This window comes from Triturus cristatus, chromosome 10 (genome assembly GCF_964204655.1).
Source record: "Triturus cristatus chromosome 10, aTriCri1.1, whole genome shotgun sequence".
NCBI lineage: Eukaryota > Metazoa > Chordata > Amphibia > Caudata > Salamandridae > Triturus > Triturus cristatus.
The window spans coordinates 1,107,303,784-1,107,326,105 of NC_140593.1; positions in this window are offsets into that span (position 1 = coordinate 1,107,303,784).

The following is a 22,322-nucleotide window of genomic DNA, read 5'->3' on the forward strand; positions in this document are numbered from 1 at the left end:
TGACGGAACCGTTCCGTCATGAGCACACGCCAACCGTGGCTCATGACGGAACGGTTCCGTCATGAGCAGGGAAGGGGTTAAGGGGGTGTCTTTTGAGGGGTTAGCAAGAGTCGAGGACCACAATACCTGGAAAGTGTTCTTGATCCAGACATAAATAAGCAGAGATTAACACATCCCTCTATGTATATTCAGACAGGCGGGATAGAAACGTTCAAAGCAGTAGAAGAGAAGACATTTGTCTTCTCTGCTCTAGAAAGTTCTCCCATGAGATTTGACCAACCAGTTGGTTCAAAAGGGCAAAACCAGGCAGTGCTTTGTGGAGACCCCTGTATGATTCAAACTGCAGTTCTCAAAGTTTTCCCTCCTCAGAGGTTTCAATAGTGACTCCTGCACTATTTTGATGATATGCTTTCTAGCCGAAGGTGTCCTGGGGTCCTTTTCACTACGGAAAGCAATATGGCAGCTCACACGTTCACTTTTTCATCTCTTTTTCTCTCTCTCTTTCTCTCTTACTCTCTGCCTCTCTAAAACACTCCCAATGCTGGCCAAGTTACCCTTTCCAAGAGAGATAGTAATTATGGGGCATATCAGCAAGGGCCAGCGATAATTATCGCTCAGCGCTCTTAGCGTGAGGATAATTATCGCCAGCCAACTCTGAATTTTATCGCGGAGATAGCGTGCTATTAGCAACGCTTATCTCCAAAGCGATAAAATTCAGAGCGCTAACAGCCAAAAGTGAGATTATCGCTGGAAATCCAGCGATAATCACACAACTTTTGGCGATAGCTTGCTGATAGGGGCTCACATACTTAGCCATGATATCCACCTTCCATAGGATATCATGGCTAAGTCAGTTTCAAAGCAGGCGTAAGGAAAATAGCGATAACAGAGGTTATCGCTACTTTTATTGTCGCTATGCTGCTTTGAGTGAGGCTTGATAATAGGAGAAATGTGGCTAAGCGACATTTCTCCCGTTATCCTGGGGAGGAACGCCCACTTTGCATCTCATTAGAGATGTAAAGATGGGCGTTAAGGGAAATGGCGATCAGGCAAGGTTTCACGCGCTAGCGTGACCTTCCTGATAAGGCGATAAAATTATCGCCGCTTTTCGTCCGAAAACGGACGCAAAAGCGGCGATAATTTTTATCGCCTGCTTGTTGATATGCCCCCATGAACTTTCAGGAGACATATTTAGTTCACCCTTTGCTATGAGAGGCTCCACTGATTGAGATAGGACTCACTTTTAAAAGATCATGCTGCTGTCAGTTTCCTTTTACAGTGACACCTGAATGAGGGCGTGGGAGCAAGTTTATTTCCCTTTAATAATCCTATACATTGGCTGATGCCATTCAGGCGGCCACCTCAGTTCAATGCGAGATTAAGGTGCCGATTACGATCCGGTAAAAACCGGGTACGAACCGTCAGTCGGAGAGTTTTCTCCGTCCGACCCGTACCCGGTCGGAAAACTTTACAAACATGGAATTACGATTCGCACGGAAACACCATTTCCGTACGAATCGTAAAAAACACCGACCGACGAAAATATACATACGAATGTGATCCGGGAATGCTGCGACGTGACGTCGGGACGCTTTCAGGCAGCGTTTCACGACCCAGGAAGTACGATTCGAACCGACAGCAGTCCGGACGGCGATATTTTCACGGCACCCAAAAAGTGCCGGAAAAGCGAAGTACGGCGCGAAACGACCAGAGTAGGTGGCCCGGTACGCGCCGTACCCCCCCCAGCCCCCGTATGTACGCGCCGACCCCCCCAGCCCCTGTATGTACGCACCGACCCCCCCAGGCCCCTGCATGTACGCGCTGACCCCCCCAGCCCCCGTATGTACACGCCGACCCCCCCCAGCCCCCGTATGTACGTGTCAAACCCCCCGTGTATGTACACCCGTGTACGTGTCGTACCCCCGTGTATGTACACCCGTGTACGTGTCGTACCCCCATGTATGTACACCCGTGTACGTGTCGTACCCCCGTGTATGTACACCCGTGTACGTGTCGTACCCCCCCGTGTATGTACACCCATGTACGTGTCGTACCCCCGTGTATGTACACCCGTGTACGTGTCGTACCCCCCCGTGTATGTACACCCGTGTACGTTCGAGTCGCTGGGGGTACGCACCGTACATACACGGGTGGGGGTACGACTCGAACGTACACGGGTGTACATACACGGGGGTACGACACGTACACGGGTGTACATACACAGGGGTACGAAACGTACACGGGTGTACATACACGGGGGGGTACGACACGTACACGGGTGTACATACACGGGGGGTTCGACACGTACATATGGGGGCTGGGGGGGGTCGGCGCGTACATACGGGGGCTGGGGGGCTGGGGGGGTCAGTGCGTACATACGGGGGCTGGGGGGGGTGGCGCGTACATGACTCCATGGTTGCTATGGGAGTTCGGTGCGGACGGTGTTTTTTCCATACGGTTGTAACATCAGACGCACGGGATGGATCGTAATTCCGCGGTCGGACTTCACTTTTCACATTTGTACGGTGAATCGTCCGTGGACGTGTCGGACACATTTTACGAGCCGAGGAAGTGTGGGGAATAATTCCCAATGCGATTCGTATGGACTTTTTCCCATGCGAATCGTAATTGGCAGTTTGTACGGCACTTGTACGATTCGTACGGTAAAAAGTCCGGATACGAGTCGTACGGGGAATTTTTTTACCGGATCGTAATCGGCACCTAAATGTGAAAAGTGACAATGACATCTGAACAAGAGACTAGACACTGCCGCTAATGTTCTGGTCAAGCACACTGCAATTTTAGCTCAGTGGTAAATATTAAAATACATCAAATGGGCAAATTAAAGTAATTATGCTCATTTGCTCATGTGCTCTAAAATTGTGGGATGTACATATTTCTAGTCCTCACTGGTTCAACTTTTAAAGCCTGCAGAAAGGAACATGCTAAATTAGTTTAGACAAAAGGGGAGAAAACATTTTCTTCATCTGTTATCTGAGCCATATCCAGCTGTGCCAATCTTTGCTTACAATTACGGCTGACCTACTGAGGTGTCAGTGATGGCAATTTTAAAGCAAAACCATCTTTCATTTTAGGAAATCGGCTCTTCAAGATGTCAGGGACCCGATTAACAAATCCAAAAATGGGTCAATTTTAACTTGCCAGTTATCCACAAATATCAATCTAACAGGCCGTAAATTCGATTACTACTCCATTCCTTGTAGTTTATTGTAGTTACTGTTATTTATAATGTAGGCTGCAGAACGTTACATAGCAAATGTGACTTCAGCAAGGATACTGTGATGCAATTTCTGATGTGATGTGTGAGGTGAAGAGCAATATGTGTGGTGGGATTTTAGGTTCAGTAGCTACTCAAAAGAAGCAAATGTCAGGGGGTCTGAGGTGTTTGGCCATAGATAGGAGGTTTGTAAAGTTTGAAGGTTCACAATTTTGTATACTTAAAATAATACTTTAGAAGTGCCATGAAGTGGGGAAACTGTCAGATTTTTTTTCGAATTGATAAACAGGTGCCATGCTCAAGACCTACATATGCTCCCACTGCCCCTCAGGGCCACCAGCACAAGTTAGCAGCTGCTACTATTCATGTTTCTCCACCAACAGATGTTCAACACTAGGGAGTGTGACTTGCACCAGCAGGCAATCACCGATGCTGTAAACAGTGTTTTATCCCATGCAGCTGCTGCCATTGACAGCCCTGAGCATCAGTGAGAAAAACACACCTTCCAGCATCTCTGGCCATAATTCCATGAAGACTGATATCCCATCTTCCTGTCTGCGACAAGCAGCCAATGCCTGACTGGGGAATCTAAAGTAGCCCAGCAAAAATGCTCAAATCAACGCTGCTCACTTTATCTCTTTGCGCAATTTCTCTTTCCGTCCGTCCATCTCTCTTTCTCCCTCTCCTTCTTTTCTCTCTGTCTCTTCCCCCTTTCTGACTACTTTCTCCCTACCTTCCCCTCCATCCTTCTCCTTATCTGTGTTAAAGTCTCCCCATGCCTGCTGCATTTATCTTTGGGAACAGGGTAAAGTGACAGCGGCACCCTAAGCAGCCCAGGCCTTTTAAAACCAGCCTCTACTGTCTCCATCCCACAGGGAAATGCCCGGTGGAATAAAAGGCCTGTTAGTAAAACTTAGGGGCATATTCACAAGGACTTATCTCCGATTTATCTCCACCTTAACGCATCAAAAGTGGAGATAGAGTTAACACCCCATTCACAAGCTGGTGCAAACTGCAGACATCGCCAGTATACCCGCGATAACGGCCCCAAAATTTATCTCCACGGTGGACACCACCAACTAACCCTAATGAGATGCAGAGTAGGCGTTCCCATGTAAAACCACATGAAAAAACCACAACACCACTTTCACAACGAACTGCCAGATCCGCAATGCGAGTCAAAACCACGCGATAAGCCACGGTAGCAGCAGGTATTTAACACCTGCCTTTTGCTGGTGTTAAGCAGGACGACTACCTGCAGCATGATGGGGAGCCCAGCCCAGAGCCACACCGGAAGTCCCACAGATGCCATGGAGACAATGATCATGCAAAGCAGATACCCATGAAGGCCACAACACCCACCGCAACCACCCCAGACCCGCCACCATCCCAGGACCCTTCCTGCCCCCACTTCCCCCGGGAACACCGCGGAGGCAGCTCATGGGAGCTCATGGGAGGGAGGAGCAGCTGTGTGGCAACGTAACACACAGTGAGGCCTCTCATGTGCCCCGCGCTGGGCATATCATCCATGATTCCCAAGGTCACATACATCCCGCCACACCCACGACAGGCCTCTGTCCATCGCCTGTATGCATGCATATGGTGAAGTCACTGTAGGGATGAAAGGTCCTTTGTCTGAACTATCAGGCAATAGCACATTTGCAGCTCCGAGCAGGAACTTTTATGTGGGCAGCACCCTCTGACAGATACGATAGCATTTGCTTGCGACTCCCACACTATGCACTGTCCTATATGAGACCAACGTGTACACATCCCACAAGCAGGAGTCCTTGGTCGTAGTTACCGTGCATGAAATGGCCTTCACACGTACTCCCACCCCACCCCAGGTCTGCTCCCTTTGCACACAGACACTGCGCATTGCACCGAGCTGTGCCATTTCATCCACAGGACTGGTGCTAGGCAAGCCTGTGCCGCTTCAAGCAGAGCCACTGACGCAATGGCAGACCATCCCGGACACGTGCTCGACTCCAGTCACGTGGAGCTGTACTGTGCACGTCTGCTGCATGTACTGGGGGCACTACCATTGGCAGTGCTGCGTATCAGTTACTGGCTGAGCTTCAGCCTTGCGGACGTCACCTATGTTCAGCCTGTGTTGCATTGTCGCTCGTGCACATTCAAGTTGTCCATGGATGCTTGCCTCTCCAACGTGACGGTAGCTGACCTGGATTATGACGTGTGTGTGCCCCCCCTGTTGGCTACGACCAGGAGTGTCACCGTGATGCCCATTTATGACATGCATGGATGTTTGGCATGCAGGCTGGAAACTGGACCTGGGAGATTTCACGAGTCATCGTGTGCAGTGAGCACATTGAGCCACTACCCGGTTGGGCTTTGGTGCACAGTGGGTCCAGTGGTTGGAGTCAGCACATCTGTCCAGGTCATCTAATGGATTACGTAGACAACATGTCAGATGTGGTGGACAACGATCGCTCGTTGGAGATGTTGGCCTACGCAGCTGCACTCGTGTTCATGGACGAGTGACAAGGTACCCGCAGACACAACTGGATGTGACCCATTGCACTTGTCCCGATGCCTGGTTGCGTGTTGGGAATCTGGTCATATGTCCCAAGACGACAGTGGACATGGCTGCATTGGCCTGGACTCATGTTCCCGGTACGGACAACAAACGCGGGTTGGTACTGACTTGTGTTGGTGATGGACTCCCCAGATGTGGACATGGGTGCTTTCCTACGTTCCTCATTCAGACATGCTACTGCATTGGTCTGCATTTCATGGCACTTCTCTTGGCCGTACTGACACGCACTAGTTGATAAAGTTTCCTCACTTTCACTTGTCTCTAACTGTGTTGTGTCTTGATTTCCATGCCAATGTGTGTGTCACTGACTCTTTGGCTTCCTGCCATACGTGCATTGCTACACCATCAGGACTGTGGGTTTGGACTTGTGCACTATCATGTCCCTGTTTCGTGCTTAGCCCGATGTGTATGGCTGTTCACTGGCCACAGGCGGGTGCACTTGTGTCCTGATGTTGGGGTGCTCTGCTTCCTATGTGTGTGTGCTGCATTGTGTGTGAGATGTAGATTTATCCCTGATTTGCCTCACCATTCTCCCTTTCAGGCAGTGTGGTTTTCACTTCTGTGCTTGTTCAGTGGTGTGATTTTGCCGGGTTGTGTGACTTGAGCGCCTGGTTGGTGTTGTTACTCTTGGGCATGGTTGTCTGCAGTTGTGCTGTGCTTAATTGTGCATGTGTGCCATTGTGCTCATCTCCCCCCGTCCCCCAAGTCCCTGCTGGTTCCTCTCCCTGTTGCTGTTGTGTCTGTTGTTTTGGGCAGATTCCTGTGCCTGAGTCCTGCCACCATCTCCAGACTGATGTGGTGGACACCATTTCCTCCATGTCATCCAGCTCCTGGTGTGGCGCTGGACTGCCACCTCCGGTGGGCATTGCTGCCTGTGCATTGCTGCCTTCTTGTTGTTGGCGTGTTTCTGCTTGTTTGTGCCTTTCACATCGTTACGGATGTTCTGCTTTTCTTCCATTATCCTCCTCCGCTCTCAGGCTGCATTCACATTGTCCAAGATGGCCTGCCATGTAAAATGTTTTGTTGCCAATGGAGCTTGTGGGGTTGTCTGCTGTCTCGGGTTGCCTCTATTGTGCTTGGCTGTTGTTTTCTGCGTGGTTTGTCTTTTCTTTCAGGCTTTTATTGTGCTTATTCCTGCCTTCCATGTGTATCGCTGGCCTGGCAGTGCTTATCCGTGCTTTCCTCATCGCGAATGGAGTCATTGCATGTTTTTTCGCGTTGTGGTTTGTGTTTTTATATCCGTCAAGGTGGTTGTATCTTGGACATTGTCTGCGGTGTCAGCAGACTATCGCATGGTATCGCCTTGTTGTAAATTCCACATTGACGCGGGGTTATTTTCCCGCGATAGTCTGCGATGTGTGAAGTTGCGTTAACATTTTTTGGTGATGTTTAGCACACGTTCTTGTGAATATACTCCTAAGTCTTATGCAAAGTCTGGTAATGTCACATGCTTCTGTGAAGAGTAAAGTTTCCAACCTGAATCGATATCACAACTAAGATATATTTTCACCTAACTTGTGCAATAACTTTTGTATCACTTCACTAATGTTTTTCCTGTGAGTTGTAAAGGATGCCAGAATGATATACACCAAAAGTTTTGGTTCCTTTGAAACTTTTACTTCGTCATATTTGAGGTTATTTCAGTGAAGGTATATATTGTACACACACCTCAATACACAATTGCCCTCAGTTTTGTAGATTGCATTATTTCTGTGGTAAAACCAAAAGTACATAATAATAACACAGGTGTTACAGTAATGTAATGTAATAATGTTTATTGTATAGGTAATTAAAACCATAACAAATAGGCATAACATCTTTAAATAAAACAATATGAATCACTTCATCATCTAAGGCTCAATAAATACTGTAATCACATTATTCCATTCTTTAAATAGCCTATACAGTACCCTTATGAAAATACCAATTGCCTCGTTCTAACCCAGTCCGACATCAGCTCCATCAATCAGATTAAACTCATCTCATTAACCCTAAAATACATGTACCTTGTAATATACTCCTAAAAGAGAATCAGCTGTATGTAGAGCAGGTTAGATTATAATTTCTTGGGTTCGATTAAAATAACGCCATAGCCTTTACTTGAGGGCCGATGGGGCAATTCAATCTAAAGGACGAGCTGTGTGTAGCCTCCAAAACTTGCCTCACTTAGGGGCATATTATCAAGAAACGGCTTTAAAATTATAGCGGCTTTAGCAGAAGAAAGCTGCCGCTAAAGCGGTGATAATGGGCTTGATAATATGCCCATGAGAATTCCCATAGAAGCCCATGTTCTGGTGTCAACATGGGCTTCTATGGGAATTCTCCAGGTCATATTATCAAGCCCATTATCGCCGCTTTAGCGGCAGTTTTCTGCCGCTAAAGCGGCGATAATTTTAACTCCATGCTCGATAATATGCCCCGTAGACTACCAATACTTCTTTTGCGAGCAGTACCTTCCAAATTTCCCTCTCGGTAGGATTGCCCTCAACACCAGGTCCCGTCTGCCCTAAATTGCCGCTGTCTCCAAGCTCAGCTCGAACAAACACATCTACAAAGCGACGCGGACGTTATTTCGGAGGTACTGCTCTTGCCATAGTATTCAAAGTAATTTGTTTAAAATATTCACAAATGTAGCACATCTCCCCAGCCCGCCAGGAGAGCTGCAGCTGAGGCAAAAACCAAAAGCCTGTGTGCAAGAGCGAACGCCCTCTGCCAGAAAAATAGGTGTTAGCAGTCGTCTCCTTTGTTGATCTAAGGCCGGGCACCAACATAACAAATGAAACCCTGATTCCCGATAATTTGTAGATTTTAACCCGCGTTACAGTAAGCACAGAGAAAGTTCCATCTCCAAAAATGTGATAAACCATTACTGTACTTTTTTTTTACTTGGCAAAGGGCAGCAACCACCTGGATGGATGTCTTTTATCACTGGTTTCTTAACGCTCAAGTTTATTCCCAAAAGTAATTTAAACTTGAATAGGTTCTTGCAGGAAAACTCATCCTCAATTCAATAACTGCCTCCTTTCATTACACCAATATTATTGAGCAAAGGCTGCTTGCGATCAGTAATGGCCGTCCTCCTCTGGATGCCTGCGAAGCAAGCCTTGGCGCATGCGCAGCGGAACAGGCACATCATGATTAAGCAGAGCATGGCGGAAGGCCTTGCGGCATCACTAACCACTTGACAAGTTGGTGAGTGTTAGAAATGAATTAGAAGAAGCAGAGCTTAACAAATTAAGATAAATAAGAACTGTGGCCTAAAATCTGGTGTTAATAGTGAGGAAGAAATGTTTGATCCAGATCTCAAAAGGTATGACTTTCCAGCAAAGCAGATTTTCTTTCATGAGTTATTCCTCAAAATTTAGGATTCATCAGAACTTGAAGATTAAGCCACATTTATCACTACAAACCTGTGTGAATTGGACCTCATGATTACAAATAAACTGCATGCTTAAACAAAGGTCTCATAGAAATGGATTAATTTGGTAAATTAAAAATAAAAATATCAATGTATTTTAGGGCTGTGCAACCATCTCTCACTTTTTTTCAAAACTTTGCAAACTTTACAACCTTTATGGATGTTGCTAATTTTACGCGAGAAAAAAACTTGCCAAAAATAAAATACCAGGAAAGCTCAAACTTAATGAGGGTATTCACTTTAAAAAAAAGAGTGTGTGAGATGAAATTCTTTACTGTGCATAGTTTACAAATTTTAAAAGTCTTTTCAAAATGCAAAATTTGATAAAGTAGCCAAAATTATGCAGACAAAATGTAACTTACACTCACCACTAAGGGGAGAAGTGCACATGGTTAAGAAATGAAATTATATTTGGATGCACTTTTAGAAAATAAGTGTTGGAAATTACCAACTTTTCTTTTACCTTCTAAGTCACCCCTAATGTAAGGTTTAATGTGGGCCTTAGTGTCCATAACGCCAGGATGCATGGTATTTAAAATTAAGACATGTAAACCTTAATGTTCCACATGTCCTTACAGTGAAAACGCCAAAAACATCTTTTCACTGTGGCAAGGCTGGCTGCTTCTGTGGGAATACACAGGGTTGCATTATTACACCTTATAATGCTGATTTCAGTTTGGTAACAGCAAGACACATACTTCAAGGGCTCCTTTTTATAGTTAGGGGCAAAATCCAATTACATGGTAAAGTTAACTTTGATTTGACTAGTAAGAAAAGGGTATTTTAGGTAAAACGACCCTTTCCCTGCCTAATATGTTGAAGACCTATATGTAAGTATCCCAATTGGATTTAGGGAGAGAGGAGCACAGTGATAGAGCAAATCCCACAGGAAATGCTACAAAAGTGATCCCCTGGGATCTTTTACCCCATGGCCAGATGTCTCCACCCATAGGCTGGTGCCAGGCGTAAATATGGCACCCACAGAATCCTCCTCAGAACACTTCTGGACCTGAGGAAGGCTCAGAAGAGGATTGCCATGCTGTCTGTGGACATGAGAAGACAAGACCTGCTTTCCTTGTATCCAGGACCCCAGAAGTGATACACGGCACAGAATGCTGACTTCCTGGTTGAGCTACAGGAACACAACAAGCTACCTGAGGCCTTCTATCTGCATTCCCAGCTGACCACTTGACCAGTTCCAACTGGGCCTGCCCTGAACCCTGCTTCTGGTCTCTAATAATTGAGTCTTGACATCCAAGGGCTGTTTTCATGGTCCTGGTCCCTTGACTGGTGTCAAAGTGTACTCCTGACTAACCCTAAAGCCTCGTCTACTAAGTTCTTCTCTCCAAACTGGAATTCATCGACACAGAGCCCTCTACAGCTCCAGCCTACAGTAATGTCATTTGAGGAATTCTGCACTCCAGAGCAGTTTCTAAGTTCAATGCAGGAAGCTTCACTGGCTCAGCCTCCGAAAGGGATGCAATCAATGCCAAAGTCCTCCAGGATGAGAAATATGAACTTTTCCTGCTCTAAGCTTTTCCTGCATAAAGCAATGGCTTCACTTGGACTCCGCCCTGACTCCAGGGTCTGTCAATGTTGAGTCCCTTCTCTTGACTTCTGCCTACTGCCTGGTTCTGTTGAAAATGTTCAACATCCATACATCTCTATGTGCAAATGTAAGCTTTCTATGGGACGAACCCAGTCCTGGTATCTGACCCGCGCTCCCTCGTGGTTGGCCTTGAAATTTACCATTGTACCTTTCTCATGCAACCAGGTGACCGCAGTTGGGACTGAATCAAAAAGTTTTAACTCGAGTTTGACTCATAGGTTTATTGTCATTTTGGTGTCATTTTATTCATTAGAATTGACTCTACTTTTCTGAAATGTTTTAGGGTTTTTCTTGTGTTGTGTCTTGACTCTATTACTGCTTACATACTGCTTGAATACTTTACCTATTGCCTCTGAAGTAAATCATGTCTGTTCTGTCCATAGTTATCGGATGGTTGAGCTCAGGTTTATTTTGTGACTTTTGTGGTTCACCCTTACAAGGAATGTGATTATTACTTGAGTCGCATTCTCCTCACTTTCAACTAATTACCCAGTTTCTTAAATTAAGTAATATAAATGTATGATTCAGGTAAAATACCTAATATACACAAATGCATATTTTCAACAGATTCATAAAGGGGATGTCTTGAAAATAATCCCTTTCAATTGGCTGCATAAGGAAGGTATAAAGGAGGCATGAACTTTCAGTGTAGGTAAATGTTTAATTATAGGACATCTCATCAATGCAGCCACTCTGCAAAGTTGTCTGCAATAATTATGGTAACTGCAACCAGTAAAAGATTAATAATTTTCCAACTAGTCATAACTGTTATAGACATTAACTTGTAATACTATAATCAGCCCAATACATATAAGGACATTCAAATATTGAGGGCCATTGCACCATGTTCATCCTCCGAATAACAATTCTTACTTATTGAAGTGAGCTTCCCTTACCATAGAGTCAGACTTTATGCATTCATTTACCTGTTTTGAACAAATAATATATTGTTCACTTTTGTTTTTAGAAGAATTCCCTGGATTCATCATCACACCTCTGATGCCCTTTTTTTCACACGTGTGTTCATCCTGGCAGAAATCTTAATTCTGCTGTTGCTTTCCTCCATTATGTAGGTAGATCTCATGATTTTCAGGGCACTTGGGCTCCCTCATACTCATGCTGCTTAATCAAGTCTGTCCAACAAAGGATTCAGGGCCGACACGCAGCTGGTGGTAGCATTATCTGATGACTCTGTGCAGGATGCTCTTAAGTTCAAGGAAGATCTCACAGCCATTGCTGACTTGATGACTGCCAATTGCCTCCAACTTAATGCAAGCAAATGTGAGATCTTGTTGGTGGGTAAAGACATTCATCTGTGGAGCGAGCATTGGTGGCCATCCACTCTGGGTCTCTCGCCTGCCCAAAAACGGACAATCAAAAATATGGGAGTTTGGGTGGATTCCGCTCTCACTTTCCAGGCCCAAACTAAAGCGGTAGCCAGGGTGTGCTTTGGGCTCCTACAGGGGATCAAACCATTATTGGGCTTCTTCGACCCCACCATCCATTAGGTGATCATCCAGGCTACAATACTATCTAGACTGGACCACACTAGCTCCCTATACCTTGGGGCCAACAGAGCGGAGATACTTCGCCTACAAAGGGCACAAAACGCAGCGGTCTGGACTCTTCTCGGCCTACCAAGAACCTGTTCCACTACTGACTCTATCCGTAGACTGCATTGGCTGCCGGTGGAGAAACGTATCCAATTCAAAACTCTTTACATCGCCCATCGAATTATGAATCTCCAAGCACCCGGTGTTCTGGCCAGTCTCCTTGTGCCCTATATACCCACCCGCCAGCTGCGTTCTATGGGCCAGCATTTGGCGGCCGTTCCCCGGGTTAAGAGAGTACGGGCAGGAGGGCTCTCCTTCCGCATTCTTGCTTCGAAGCTCTGGGACTCCCTCCCTGTGAATATCAGAAGCATCCAAAACCATTCACTTTTCCATGAAGCCATCTGGCATAACTGGTCTCCTGTGTGTCACCCGGTCTGCCTATGACAGTTGCAGTTTAGCACCAGGACGCCCCATTGCTGGGGCAGCTGTACACTTTATAAAATGTATAGCATACCATTTAGAGTTTGATGGATAGGGTGTTTCACTACAAACATGATGGAGGACCCTGCCTTTCAAACTGATAGCCTGCCAACACTATTTATAGTTTGACAGACCACCACATTTCTGACAGCAATTCCATTGCTGGCTCCGCCGGCAGAAAACGTACGCAGAGGCTCGAGGGGTTAAGGTGCCACCAGTGTGAGTACATTAGACTTCCTGATAACTATAACTGGTGAATATCTGTGTTTTTTTTAGTTCAAAACGTTATGTTGGCACTGACATCATCACCTAACTTTGATGTCACTTTAACCTTTGATTTTTCAGTGAATTTCTAGGTTATTTTACGTAAAGTTATATTTTGTTGCCATACGTAAATCCAACCCGTGCCATTGCAATCAAAACGCTGTCCCAGAGGTGGCTGCACACAGCCTTTGGTTAGCTGCCTACAGGGAAGAAGCAGGGAAGCTGCAGGCCAGGTCCTGTGCCCAACCTCCCATAGGAAGCCTGTTGTGCACAGCAGGGGGTTGGCCACCCACAGAGCCTGGTCTGTGGCCAGGCCCTGTGGCCCTCCAACCCTGCAGGCAGCTAAGTCCACGTAGGCTACGGTGGTGCATGGTTGGCCTTAATGACACACAAACATCCAACCCTGGGGCATTTTCTTTATATGGGAGCCCCCCACCAAGAGCCGTATTAGGCCCTAGGGACCCCATCCCCTGGCTCAGCTGTAACAAAAAAGGAGAGAGGGCAACGGGGCCCACACCCTGAGCCTTATTAGGCTCTGGAGACCCCATCCTCTGGGGCCCAAAATCAATAGAGGCCACATCGCAGCCCTCCCAGACCCTTATTAGGCCCCATGGAAACCATACCCCCAATTCCGAATTGCATACAAAAGTGGAGGGAGGCCTTGTGGTCCCTCTACCCGGGGCTCATTTGGTCCCAGAGACTCCTTTCCCCGGGGGCCAAATTCTATTACAAAGGGAAGGTGGGGGTACTGCTCCCCTGGCCCGCCTTATTAAACCCCAGAGACCCCATCCCAGAATTTCATAAAAAAGAGGAGGCAGGCCACATGGCCCCCACCCAAGCCTCATTGGGCACCAAAGACCCTAGCCTCCAGGGCCGAATTGCATAAAAACGTGAGGGGCAACACTGCCCTCCTCCCAGAGCCTTATTAGGCCCTGGTAATCCCAGGGCCAAAAGCAATACGAAAGGGGAGGGAACCATGCTACTCCTTCCCTGAGCCTTATTAGACCCCAGGGACCCCATTCCCAGGGGCCAAATTCCATGAAACAAGGGAGTTGGGCCACGCTACCCCTCACATTGAGCCTTATTAGACCCTGGGGATCCCATCCCCTGGTGCCAAATTTCATAAAAAAGGTGAGGGGCCACACGGGCCCCTCCCCAAGCCTTTTTCGGCCTCCGGGACCCCATCCCCTAGGGCAAAGGTACATAACTAAAGGGGGGAGCATGCAAACCCTTCCCTGACCCTTCTTGGGCACTGGGGACCCCACCCGATGGGGCCACAGTTGGGTGTCCTGGTGCCCACCCAGGGCATCCACAAAGCTCAAGTTGGAGCCATGGGGGAGCCCTGGGGCACCTGCAGACCCAGCTGATGCCCCACAAAGATCAGGAGCCCCATGGCTCCCTTCTGGAGGGAGCAGCTATTTTATTGGAAATGGTGTAGTGATATTATCAATGATGTCATTGAGGATTTCATGACTGATGTAAGACGTGGGGTAATTAGCAGTACATGGCAAGGTCGTGAGTTATACTTACCTTAGGGCACGAGTTATAGTTTTGTGACATAACTATAACTGTAACTGCTGTAGTCAATCAATCAATCAATCAAGCAGGGATTTGTGAAGCACGCTACTAACCCATGAGGGTCTCAAGGCGCTGGATTAGCGAAAGAGCCAGGTCTTGAGGCTCTTCCTGAAAGTATGCAGAGTGGGGGAACGTCTAATGTTGAGCGGGAGCTCGTTCCAGGTCTTTGCCACGATGTAGGAGTAGGCTGTTCTGCCCGCTTTGGATCTGCAGATGTGCAGGGTTTCGGCTAGGGTGAGGTCGTTGGAGCGGAGGTTTCTCTTGGGTACGTGGAAGGAGACTCATTCGTTGAGGTATTGGGGGTCCGGTGTTGTGGAGGGTTGTAGGCATGAGTGAGTGGCTTGACTCACTTCTCGACGGGCAGACAGTTGAGGTCTCGTAGCTGGTAAATGATGTGTTCATGTCGTGGGATGCCGAGGACGAGTCTGGCAGCGGTGAACTGGATGGTCAGGAGTTTTCGGAGCACGGTTTTGTTGATTCCGGCATAGAGGGCGTTTCCGTAGTCCAGTCTGCTAGTTATGAGTGCATGGGTGACGGTCCTTCTGGATTCGGAGGGACCTACTTTAAGATCATGCAAAGAATGCGGAGGGTGTTGAAGCACGAGGAGGAGACTGCGTTGATCTGTCAGGTCATGGTGAGTGATGTGTTGAGTATGCTGCTGAGGTTCCGGGCATGGTCCATGAGAGTGGGGGGTTGCTGAGGGTGGTGGGACACCAGGTGTCGTCCCATGCTGAGGGGGTGGGTCCGAGGATTAGAACTTCTATCTTCTCCGAGTTGAGCTTCAGACAGCTGCTGCTCATCCAAGATGCACCAGCTTTCATTCCTTCCTGGAAGCTGAGTCTGATGGTGTCTGGTTGCTTCTTGAGTGGGATGATGAGCTGGGTGTCGTCGGCATAGGATACTTTGATGAGTCCATGCTGCCTGACGATGGTGGGAGTGGGCCCTGTAGATGTTGAAGAGCGTGGGGCTGAGTGATGATCCTTGGGGTACTCTGCACTTGATCTCTGTGGGTTCAGAAAGGAAAAGTGGGAGTCTGATTCTTCTGGTTTGGCTGGTAAGGAAGGAGCGGATCCAGTCGGAGGCAGTTCCCTGTATGCTGACGTTGTGGAGTCTGGCGGTGACAGTGACTTGGGAGATGGTGTCGAAGGCTGCAGAGAGGTCTAGGAGGATGAGGGCCACCGTGTATCCCTGGTCGAGTCGAGTGCAGATGTCATCTGTGGCAGCGAGGAGGGCAGTTTCATTGCTGTGGTTGCTGCGGAATCTGCATTGGGAAGAGTTGAGGATGGAGTTGGCTTCGATGAAGTTTGTGAACTGGATGTTGATGATCTTCTAAGTGACTTTGGCAGCGAAGGGGGTGGAGAGAGATGGGTCTGTAGTATTTGAGGTCCGTAGCATCTGCGGAGGGCTTCTTGAGAAGGGGCTTGACTTCTGTGCATTTCCAGTCATTGGGTAATGTGCTGGATTCGAAGGTGGCATAGATGGGGCGTTGTAGCTTGGGTGCTATGGCGGCAGTGGCTCTGTAGAAGATGTGCGGTGGGCAGGGGTCCGTGCAACCTCCTGAGTGAATGCTCTTCATGGTCATGGCGGTGTCTTCGATGGTGACCAGGGTCCAGGTGGAGATGGTAGACTGGCTGGCGTTGCTGGAGGTAGGTGTGGTTTCGGTGTCTGGTGTCTGTTCGTTGAAGTTGTCGTAGTGGGTCTTTATCTTGAGATGAAAGTAGAAGCTGAGCTTGTTGCAGAGGTCCTGGGAAGGTGTGACATCCTGCGGGGGGCGAGCTTGTCTGAGCAGTTAGTCATCTGTGTAGTTCGTCGTAGTGGGAGGGGGTTTTATGGTTTTATGTGTGAAAAATCTGAACCTAACTATAATGTCCCTGTAACCTTAGTTTTTTTAGTGAATTTGTAAGATTATTTTTATTCTATTTCCTAAAATAATAACTTCCTTGTAACCTTTGTGGTTTTTCAGTGAATTTCTAGTTTAAAAAAAAAAGTAATAGTTTATTACCATACGTAAATCCAACCGCTGCTGCCTCAGGCCAAACCCATGCTGCGCATGGCCTTTGACCGTGCACACTGGGGGGGTTGGCCACAAGGGATTGCCTGCGGTCTGGCCCTCTGACCAACCACCCAACGACAGACATTTTTAGGGGTAAGGGTGCATGGGCCCCCCTTGCTGGGCCATTTTTGGCCCGAGAACCCATCCCTTGGGCCTGGCAACATATTTTGGGGGTGGCACGTGACCCCTACCCAGGCCAATTTAGGCCTCGGAGACCCTATCCACCAGGACCTGGCACATTTTATAGGTGAGGGGGCATGTGCACCCCTCCCCAGGCTAATTTTGACCCTGTGGCCCCCATCTCCCAGAGCCCTGTGCACTTTTTGGTGGGGGAGGGGGCACGTGGCCTCCCAACCCAAACCGATTTTGGCCTCAGGCAACCCATCCCCCCTGGTGCCCGGCCAATGTTCAAAGGGGAAGGGGGCCTAGATCTAGCTTTCTGCCAAATTTGAGGTAATTCCATTCAGTGGTTCGGGCCATTTTCATGTCTAAAATCCCTATGGGGAATTGCATGGGAAAAATGGATTTTGCGACCCCCCCCCCTTTTTCTCGACCCCTGCTCGACAGATCACTCTGAAACTTTTCAAATGCAGCTGAGTGACTGGCACACTAGTTTTGAAAATATTGTGAAGATTCGTCAAGCTGCGCCAACATTATTAGCCAAACAAAAAATGCTTTTTCTATAGAGACTAGGTCCTAACTATAACTGCCTACTCTACTCTATATTTAAGAGAGAACTAAAATTGCATATTTCTGCAGTGCCTTGGTTTTAAAGGCTATTTTCACCAGCAGGGCTAAAGCTGTATCCTAGAAAATGGTATTATCGAGGTTATAAACTTTAATCTGTAACATTTGACTTTAAACAGCTACAAAAACAAATCAAAAACTATTTATAATATGTATTAATATCCAATTTAATTGTAAAGTCAGATATTTAACAAATATTTAGGAAAAGAAAAGTTTAGAAAGTTAGTTTTTACCTGACTGAAGTTCCTGGAGCCAAGTGCCTGACCTTAATGGCGTGGGACAGTTGTTAAAAGAGCAGCGACAATGACCTGGGTATAGGAAAGTGTTTTTCTACCCCTGTAAGGAAGACCTATCAAGGTTGATCCAGGAACTGTATCAACTTCAAAGAGAGGATCCCTGAAGGATTGGACTTGCTCCCTCTAGTACCCAGGACAAAGAAGTGGACTTCAGGAGTTAGTGGCTACAGGAACACACCAAGCTGAAAAAACGTTTGTTTCCTGGAAGACCAGTTGCTCAGTTCCAACTGGACCTTTCGGGAATCCTGCAAAACGTTAGCTGGATAAGCATTAAAAATCTTAAGCACTTTCCATTAAGTCTGCAAGCCTTAGATGAAGAACTGAGGGAAAAGACTGGCCCCTGGAAAATTAGGACTTAGAACATTTTTGGACTTTTAGACCTCCTTAGGGACCAGGATCAACCACCAGGGTGAATCTGGTCTAGGCCCGAGGCTAAAGAAATAGGTTTGTCCCGATGTCACCGCAGCAGCAAATCCATTTTAGAAGGACCTCAGTAAGAAGGTATCCATCCTTGTGGAGCCCTTCTCAGATACAGCCTGCCTTCTTGCTCTGTTGGAGGAATCAGAACTAAAAAAAACAGGCTGTGGGGCTGATTTAGAATTTGGTAAAAAAGGTACTCCTTTGCAACAGCGATGGAGTAAGCTCTTTGCCAAACTCAAGGTCTGCCCACCAGATTTAGAGGTGGGGGTAACTTAAGGATGTTGGTGAAGGGGTCTGCTCTGACTCTGTTGCCGACATACTCTTCTGACAGCCCAACAGAGTGCAAGCCATTGGAGGTTAGCCCATCTGACTGCCATTTGACCGCCTGACTCTTTGGGAGTTTGTTTTTGAAAAATGAAAAGACGGAGCCATCTGTCAAGCTTTTGCAACATTAATCGGAACCAACATCACTGTGGTTTCCTGTCAGTTTTAGGAGCTGCCCACAGGGCTGGGAGACAACCCTAGTTTTGGAGGATAGAGTTCCCTTGGGATGGCGGAGGCAATGGCCTCTTCTATCCCAACATAGTATCATCTGTACAACATAATCAGCCTCTAACTCAAAAGGTAAAATCCTTAACCAGGTTATCCTGCTAACAACCTTGGCATCAATAGCGGTCGGTGTGTCTAGGTCCCAGTCTACCACGACCATTGACTATCATTGGTGCTTAGCGATTTTTTATGCTATTTTCACTTAAAACGTTAAAAGCTAATTTCTTCAGACTCTGTTGGAAATGGCCCTCTTTGGAGGGTTTTCCCCAAACTTTTTGCTTCTTCCTCCTCTGTTTTTCCTGACCTGTGGTTGTTGGCTATAGGACTCTGGGCACTTTACCACTGCTGATCAGTGCTAAAGTGCATATGCTCTCTGTATAAATTGTTATTGGGATTGGTTAGCCATGATTGGCTTATTTGTTTTACCAGTAGGTCCCTAGTAAAGTGCACCGAGTGTGCCAGGGCTGGTAATTCAAATGCTACTAGTGGGCTTGCAGCACTGATTGTGCCACCCACATGAGTAGCACTGAAAAGAAGTCTCAGGCCTGCCACCGCAGTGCCTGTGTGCAGTTTGTTAACTGCCATGTCGACCGGGCCAGTGTACCCACTGGCCCGGCCTTACCCTTCCCTTTTCTTATACCTAGGGCACCCCTGTGGTAGGCCCAAGGTAAGTGAAAGGTAGGACATGTACTAGTGTGGGTAAAATGTCCTGATAGTGAAATACTGCCAATTTTGTTTTTCACTATTGAAAGGCTATCTTGCCCATAGGACGGAATGGGGAATGCTGTGTAACATGTTTACCTGCATATCTTCCAATAGGAGCAAGATGGAAATTTGGAATCTGGTATCCCTGAACTCAGAATTTAATAACACATCCTTTAGGGAGGATAGTTTTTAAAATGAGTATTTGAAAATAGCACTTTTAGAGAGTGGCTATTTTCTTGTTCAACCTTTCTGCGTGCCTCTGCCTGTTTGTGGATTGACTGTCTGGTTTGAGAGTGACAGGGGCTGGGGTGGCTCCAGGAGGCTGGGTGAGTCAGCACTAGGCTGAAAAGACCTATCTGCATTTGGAGTGGTGGGAGGAGTAGCACCTGGGCCTGAATAGGGCTGTGCCTACCTTCCACAATGCTGGATCCACCTCCTCAGGTGTGTCTGATGACCCAGGACCACACTAACAAAGGAAGAAGTTGTGCACTGGCAGAGTGCACCCAGAACTGGTTTGGACTGGGTCCAGGACCCCTCACACATAAAGAACAAAGACTTTTGGTGTATAAATATGAGAGTTGAGACCCCTGAAAGTTAGACTACTTCGTGATCAAGAGGAATCCCTGCCAAAGGAGATCATCTGAAGAGACTGAGTATTGCCCTTGCTGTGTGACTGGGGTTGGCCTGCAGTTTGCTGTTTCTACTAAGGAGAGGACCAAGGTACTTTGCTGTGTGCTGTGTCCCCATGCTTGAAGAAGGACTTTGCTGTGTTCTGCGTCCATCTGAAGAAAAGTCTCCAGGGGCCTGAGAAGAGCTGGCCTCCTGTTTCTGAAGTCCCAGGCACAAATGAACTTCACCCCCAGCTTCCCTGAACTTCCTTGCTGGACGTTCCAGTCTGCCAGGAGGGCCTGTAACTGTGTGTGAGGCCTTTTTGCTGTTGGGAGCTGGAAGCACGACGTAACGAGAGAGAAGCATGACGCCACCACAGCAGTTCTAACAGGTCCTCTTATTAGATTTTTGTCATTTTAATGTCATTTTTTACATTAAAAAAGAACTCAAGTATTGTAATTCAGTTTTGGATTTTTATTGTTTGGTGTTTTGACTCTGTCACTGATTTGGCTCCGCATAATATACTTACACATTGCCCTCAGCTAGTCTACTCTGTACCATGGCCACAAGGGGGTTGAGCTCAGGTTAACTCCTTAAGGTGGATGACTGCCTATCCCATATAAAGAGACACTTTTTTACAAGTATCATCTGACTCCAATCAGGTATAGTGTTTATTTATAATAACACTCCTGCAGGATAGAACGAGGGAAACACGTCACTAAAGGGTCAGGATGAGTTATAATTTATTATCACATATCAGTATGTGCCATCTATCCGGCTTGTTTTTGAACAAGCCAAACAGGATGTATGTCAAAATTTAAAATTAAGACAACAAACAGAATATTGATTGTGCAATGCAAACTGCAGGCAGTGCTTCTTATGTGAACAACTATATCATATATTGATGTGTTAACTCAATGTTGTGTTTTTAGCTGGTCACAATCCTTCATATTTAATGAATGGCAGGAAGGCAACTTTGACATTTCTTTCACTAACCTCATTGTCCTTTCACATATGAAGAGTGTCAAACAAGTTGATTAGAGGGCACAACATTGGCTACAGCCAACAGGTTCAGAGACCAATTTATAATGTTCCAAAAACTCCACCTCCACCACAATCCAGAATTCTAGATTCCATGATGTGAGCAAAGGCCGATACGTCACCCTAGCAGTTAGAGCCTATCTATTCCAGCTTCTTTACAATCTTATTTCTTCTAAAATTAACCTCAAGGTGGCCTGTTCAGCAGCTGCCTGGTACTGAGGTTCTAGGTTCACTCATAGCTGGCTGCACAGGTTGCTTTTTTCCATCACTTCTTTTTCTTATTAATATTGTAGATCTACTTCTCTCTTTATTGTTTTTGTATTGTAAATTATAAAGCTATAAAGCTATCTAATATCTCTTGCTAGGGGAGAGCTACATAAAACCTAATTAAATAAACAGAGTTTCCCTTGGTGGAACTGGAAGGGCGAACGGGACTGTACCCAAAATATCTAACCTACATTTATGTAAAATGGGATAGGTAATATTATAACCCTAGGGCAAATGAACATTAAATTATCAAATTTAGAAATCTCAGATGAACAGTAGCTTGAATAACATAGCACTGCGTGTTTGTTTAGATGGTCAACATAGGTCTGCAATAGTCTATTGAAGCCACTTCACAACATTCTGAGGCACTGTAAAAGAACATAATTGCAAAAAATGCATGGACAGAATAGCTAGCTGGCAAGTGATCATCTTGCTTCAAAGAATGACAGATGTGCATCAGATCAAGTTATAACCTTGGTTGAGTAGTGCCCCCCCTGCCCCCCCGCACCTGGGGGGTGCGGGGGGCAGCGCGGTGGCGCTGTGCTCATGACGGAGCCGCTCCGTCATGAGCCACGGTTGAGCTGTGCTCATGACGGAACGGTTCCGTCATGACTCCGCCCTTTGCGTTGTCCCCCCACACAGGCGGGGAAACAGCGCCGCGTAGGCGGAGCGGCCGCCAACGGCCATGACATGACGGAACCGTTCCGTCATGAGCACACGGCAACCGTGGCTCATGACGGAGCGGCTCCGTCATGAGCGGGGAAGGGGTTAATTCCTTTCTCACAATATTGATAAACATTGCTTACCTCTGCAATGAGATTGATATCAGTTCCCAATGTGATCTAGGCTTAAGGAGCCTGATGATGCTGCAAGAATACCTGACATGACACAGAAAAGTACAATTTAAAGGAGATTGGTCCAGCATAGACTTGGAGGAT